We start from the raw sequence: 5,915 nt of genomic DNA, 5'->3' as shown, positions 1-5,915 counted from the left end.
TACCAGCCTCGGGCGGTTGCCCGGTTCGCCTCCTCCTAAGACCACGTCCGTTACCAGGGTCCCAAACTGTCTCCATAACAAATTTCATTGAAATTAGTTCGGCAGTTTTAGTTTACCACATTCAGACAAACTCGGCGGGGTCTTTATTTTACAATATGTAAGGATATTTCTGTGGTACTTTACGGGCCTGTATGAACAAACCTAATCTATTATTGCATTCCATGTCAACTCAATTGTACCACAAGATTGGACGTAAACGTTTTATTTAGGCCCTTGTACGCGGACGACGACAATTCTGACATCCGCGAATTGAACATGTTTTTCTTATAATCAAGCTATTGTATGTTAAATTGTTATGCTGAATCCACGTTGTAGATATGTGTTGGTGGTATTTTTGATGCCTGTCCCATCGATGTATAGGTACTACGTACTAGATCTGGTGTTCTGAACACTACCTGTGTTCAACTGCAGTGTACTGCAATTCGGTGTTGGTTGCCATTTTATTTATATTGCAAACATGCAATGCTTTTTAAAGCGCTTTAAAAAGCATTGCATGTTTTTAAAGTTTGGTTAGACGATGATGTTTTAGCGCTGTAGCGAACTTTAGTTCTAATTTCAGATTTTGAACAAATATTTATGTAGGTTCGTGTCTATAGAATATACGTCAATGGTCCGTCCCTTTAGCGATCATGATACATAAGTCCGCTGTAATGGTCCAATGAGTGTGTTTCGCTCCTAAATCAGCCTAGCTCGAAGCCATTCCACTTACTATCAGGTGCAGTAAAGAAGTTGATTTGCCGTTTAATAAAAAACATAAGCATTATTTCTCTACACTCGAGCCTGATGAAATCAGTATTACCTACTTAGGTAAAAGGCAACCAGCTGTATGTAAGTACCATTATTTGTGCAGTCATTGATTTTACTTTATTTTTATTTTTGAAAGCAGATCTCTCGTATTCGGGAGCTGTTTGGGTAGGTATCACAGCAAAGTCTATTTCTAACGCCAAGCAGCTGAGTGCTTGTAATGTTGTGTTCAGGTTTAATGGACTTGTATCCAGTATTATTACTGGGCAATATGAGACTTAGCATCTTATGACTCAAGGTGGCGAGCGCAGAGGGCTGCCTCACAGTACTTTATGACTCAAATTAGGCGATAGGCATGCTAGTCTCGTCATCCTATTTCAATAAAATATGATTAAGTTATTTTTCGTATCTCGAAAATAACATCAAGGCATTAAAATTTTTCCTTCTTTCATGAATGGATTGCCTCGACTGACGTATCCTCACTCTCTCACAAAATACTAACCCGAAGTGACAGCTATATGTGGTCTTCCATTTTTTGAGTAGAATGTCAGGTGCCCAATAATCCTTCTTCTTCCTTAGTCCTTTCATTTTAGTCCACAGTATCCATGGCATTTTTCGTATTGTGGGTGTTTGATGATCTTTTAACATCAGCTGTTGTTTTATCTGTTAGTTGGGTATTTGTTTGAAGAATCTAGAAAGTCTATATCGGGTAGGCACTTGTAATTGCATAAGTTCATTGTTGTTAAAACCATTTCAATGTAGTTATATGTGATAATGTTCTCGGGTTAAATAAATTATCATATCATTATGTATAGGTACCTAATTTTCGCCAAATCAAGCACTAATTGACTCTACTTTTGATTTCATACGTCGCAACTATATTAATGAAGCGATGTCTTTATTTTGCCAACAAGGAATAGAAGAGGAAATTGAAATTCATTTGACTAATTCAATGTGTTATTTTTTGCATATTGCACAAGCACGTTTATTCTAAGTGTTTTATTGTACCTCTAGGATGCTATTGCCTTTTTAAGGTCTCAGATTTAGAACCCAGGTCGTGTATAAATCGCGCTTTTATACTCTTTTAGGCCGGCATAATTGTGTCGACTGCCGAGGGGTAATCTCTCATCAGTCGACATTCTATTGAAAACCATTCTACTTACCATCAGGTGCGGTGGGGTCAATTTACCAAGCTCGTATTAAAATATGCAGTCTTAGAAATGTCCGGTAAACAGCAAAGTTACATCTATCCACCCCAAAAGGAAATTTTACAAATATATATTATACATTTACACAATGCCTAAGTCGCAGATGTTTTTCCATTAGGCCATCGCTTAGCAACCAACGAGGAAGTAATAAAAATGCTCGTCACGGCCTTGTCTCCAATTGTCGTCGCCCACGCTGAGGGTAGCAGTAAACACAACTGACTGAGTGACATAATTTGTCAGCGATTTTTTTGTCCTAGCAGAACGTAATAGTTGACAGTACTATATTGCTCATTAGAAAATTTGCATTTTTTTGGGAAGTGCCCGTCCCACCTTCTGCAATTTTTATAAGCCAGAAACGGCAGGGCACACGTTTTGTGACACCGGGCGTCGTTGGGAGCATTAATTAGTCTTAGTCTTAACCCGCATCTAAATTAATTCCTTGTTTTCGTTCTTCCTTCCTATTTTGTCTATGAAGTTGGAAATATATTTTTCAGAATTTACAATTACAATTTCTTTGATTGTATTTGTTATGTTATGATTTACTTCTTTGATCTGTAATTTTCATATGAATCAGCCAGCATAAATGAAATGAAATGAAATAATTTATTTGAACCTGTAAAATGTTATACATTATTTAGATTCCATCAATAATAACTCTATCACCAGTTCGGAAAGCAGTTTTCACCAGAGAAGAACGAGCAAGAAACTCTGGTGTTGCTCTTTCCAAAATCCGTTTAAGGTAAACTATAGTAACATACAGAGAAAAAAATACATTTAGTTTTTTTATTATTGTTTAGAGTAGTATTATATTCTCGCAAAATAGGTAATATATTAATTTAAAATTTTCTACCCTTTCAGGAATCATGAAATATTATAATAATTTTCACCTATAATAATACCCTGAGTAGTTAGAAATAGTAAGCGAAATGGGCAGAACAGTCCACACAAGCAGCACCCGTTCACGAGTATGACGCAAATGTATGCTATATAATTGAAGTATAAATATAGTAACAATACTAAAGAAATTGCACTCAGAGCTATCTTATCAAGAAGTTAGATTAGATAATATGTTATAATATTAACACGTTGTAAAATGCAAAACGACTCCTTTCTGTTATTTTGTTGGTAAGATTTTGATATACTTATTCCGCTGATTCTATGCTGCGTTTCTACTAGAAGTTTCTTCTAAATGCGTTTACAATAGCATCAATAATTTGTAATGCAATATATATACGACTTGCCCCAATTCTTGCACTTCTTCTTCACTTTTATATCCAAAAATCGGCTTATGGTTATTGTTTACGTGGTACAAATTGCTAGTGGATGTCGACCTCGCAAGTTTTCTTGTTAGTCTATCATTTTTCGCACTTAGCCTGTAATAGGTGGGGCCGTTGTACGTGATATGCCGGCTTTGGTTCTAGCCAGGCCAACTCCTTCCAGAAGCGCAGGATGTCTTGTTAATCTAAACCTCGCTTTACATTTACCCAATTGCGATGTAGATCAAATGCGAGTTCGTCTTGCTAGGAACTATATTTTTCCTTACCAACAGCAGTGCGTACGGCCGTATTATTCTTTAAATATTGCAACCATGTTATGTTCAGTCCTTACTCTTAGATCTTGCGGGTGCTAGTGGCGAAGGGTGAGATTTGCCGAAAGGAAAGCGGACACATAATATAGGTATTAATACTAATTACCTATTTTGATTTTAACCCACTATGCTATAAATATGAATATTATATTTAGTAAAAAATACAATTTCTTTTGACAGTTTGCTTAGATATTGTATTACAAAAAAGAAGCCGGCGGTAATCGCGTTATATGGACCTTTCGCTACTGGTGGGTGCTCCTTGTCAATGTTTCGTTTATCAAAATCATAATTATCATAAAAAACTTTTCAAAAAAGTTGTTTGTAGCAGAACGGTTTTATATTAGGAATCGTACTTTAGCATTACATTGGCTTTTAAATCTTCGAGCTATTTCTTTACACACAGGGCCGTCTCTGACCTTCGTAAGGTCAAATATTAATCTTTTCATGTGTTCAACTATTTATACACAAAATGTTATCTTCGAACGACGAAGTTCAGCGCTCCTTTATCTTAGAGATAATATTTGTTATGAGAGAGGGAAATTCGTGCAAATACCCACGTCGCGAACACACGTAATAGTTGTTGGTTTGAATACAATAATGTAAATCACATTGTACGACGTGAGTTCAAGTAGTAATATGCAATATCTAGATTCCATTTTCTACGAAAAAAAATATTTAAGATTCACATTCTTAATAAAGAGTTGGTTGAACTTACATTTTCTTCAAGCAATCGTTTTAATATTTGATTTAAGAATAGAAAAGACTTTACTAGTTTCAGTTTAACTTGGTATATTGCATTATGGTACAAAAAATATTTGTTTGATTTTTACAAGTGCTTTCTACATCTACAGCGTAGGACGAAATTTCAATGTTCGTTTAACATCTCTTGTCTCAGTAACCAATAGCGTTAAATGCTTCATCAACATCAACCGCAGGATGTCACTGCTGAATATGGGCCTCCCCCAAAGATTTCCAAATCCACCTATTGGAAGGGGCCCGCATCCAGCGATCTACAACTTTTAAATGCTTAGTAATTGATTACTATTGATAATTACTATTGATAGTTTGTTGTGTACTTGTCTGTCAATAGTTCTAATAACTAAAACAATAAATACTTGTATGAATAACAGATATTGTTTAACTCTCAACTCGACATCGTTATGATTAATTTGTTTATCGAGTGACCGTATGTTCGTAGTTATTTATTTATTGCCATTTGCGTTCCATGTCAAGGTTAGGTTATGCACGCGGTTTATATTTAGATAAAAAATCAGTCTGTTTCCATTAAACGCAGTAATTTTCAGAAATGGAATGTAAAAAGAAATGTATCTATGTAGGTTATTTAAGATATGAATTTATTATTTAATATTATTATATTTTTATGCAGGAAAGGAGTACTTGCGTAGCATCATGAATTTGGAATTAAAAAATTGCTAACCCTACATGAATGTTTACCCGCCCTGGCAGAATGTTCAGCGTAGAGTCTATCTCATCTCATCAGCCTACGACTGTCCACTGCTGAACATAGGCCTCCCCTAGAGCGCGCCACGTTGCTCGGTCCTCTGCTCTCCTCATCCAGCGTCCACCGGCGATCCTGCAAATGTCGTTGGAGCAGCGGCTCGGAATTCGTCCTACGCTATGCTTACCGAGACGCGGTCTCCACTCTAGGACTCGGCTGCTCCAGCGGCCATCGGTCCTACAACAGATATGGCCAGCCCACTGCCACTTCAGCTGACTTATTCTCCAAGTCTATAATAGTCTATGAATTAAAAAAGCTTAATAGAATTCAGAATATTAATTTGATTTATACGTAATTTAAATTTAAATGCCTCATATGTCCTTCCCACAGACCATAGATAATTTCAATATAAGTGAAATAAATTAGAAATAGTACTTAAAATATACTTGTAACATAATACTAATATGGATTTAGACCCAAATAGGCCGAAAGATACAATTTCCCTGGCATGTTTTATCGCCAGAAAAGGTTAAAGAAAAATAAACATAAACCAATCTTTAATTTGATCATTAATTTTCTCAAACAAGTTCTAACATGTTTGTTATTTACAATTCATATTTGTTACCTATTCAATTAATGTAAGTTTCATAGTACTAAGAATACAGAAGATGCATTAGAAACGTTCCTAACCTAACCTGCGAGCTAAATAACCTTATTATCGCAATCCAACCACAAATGACCTCACCGTGTCATCCGACAAAAAGCCAGCGCGACGTGACCCGTCGCGCCACCCCGCTCTCGTACAATAATGTCCAAATAGAGGCCATAACGGGAACCGGCGGAGGTCTATCCGCTG

At 36.3% G+C, this 5,915-nt stretch overlaps 1 long non-coding RNA gene across 1 annotated transcript; it reads left to right on the top strand.

Annotated features, from left to right (window-relative positions):
- The first annotated feature begins 3,762 nt into the window (after positions 1 to 3,762).
- LOC119191580 lies at positions 3,763 to 5,392 on the top strand. Its single transcript, XR_005113490.1, has 2 exons — positions 3,763 to 4,218; positions 4,988 to 5,392. It is a non-coding gene; the product is annotated as an uncharacterized LOC119191580 (long non-coding RNA).
- The last annotated feature ends 523 nt before the right edge of the window (positions 5,393 to 5,915 follow it).

Source organism: Manduca sexta, unplaced genomic scaffold (assembly GCF_014839805.1).
Source record: "Manduca sexta isolate Smith_Timp_Sample1 unplaced genomic scaffold, JHU_Msex_v1.0 HiC_scaffold_1669, whole genome shotgun sequence".
Lineage (NCBI taxonomy): Eukaryota > Metazoa > Arthropoda > Insecta > Lepidoptera > Sphingidae > Manduca > Manduca sexta.
The sequence above is the reverse complement of the archived record's forward strand: the minus strand, read 5'-3'. Positions and strand labels throughout refer to the sequence as shown.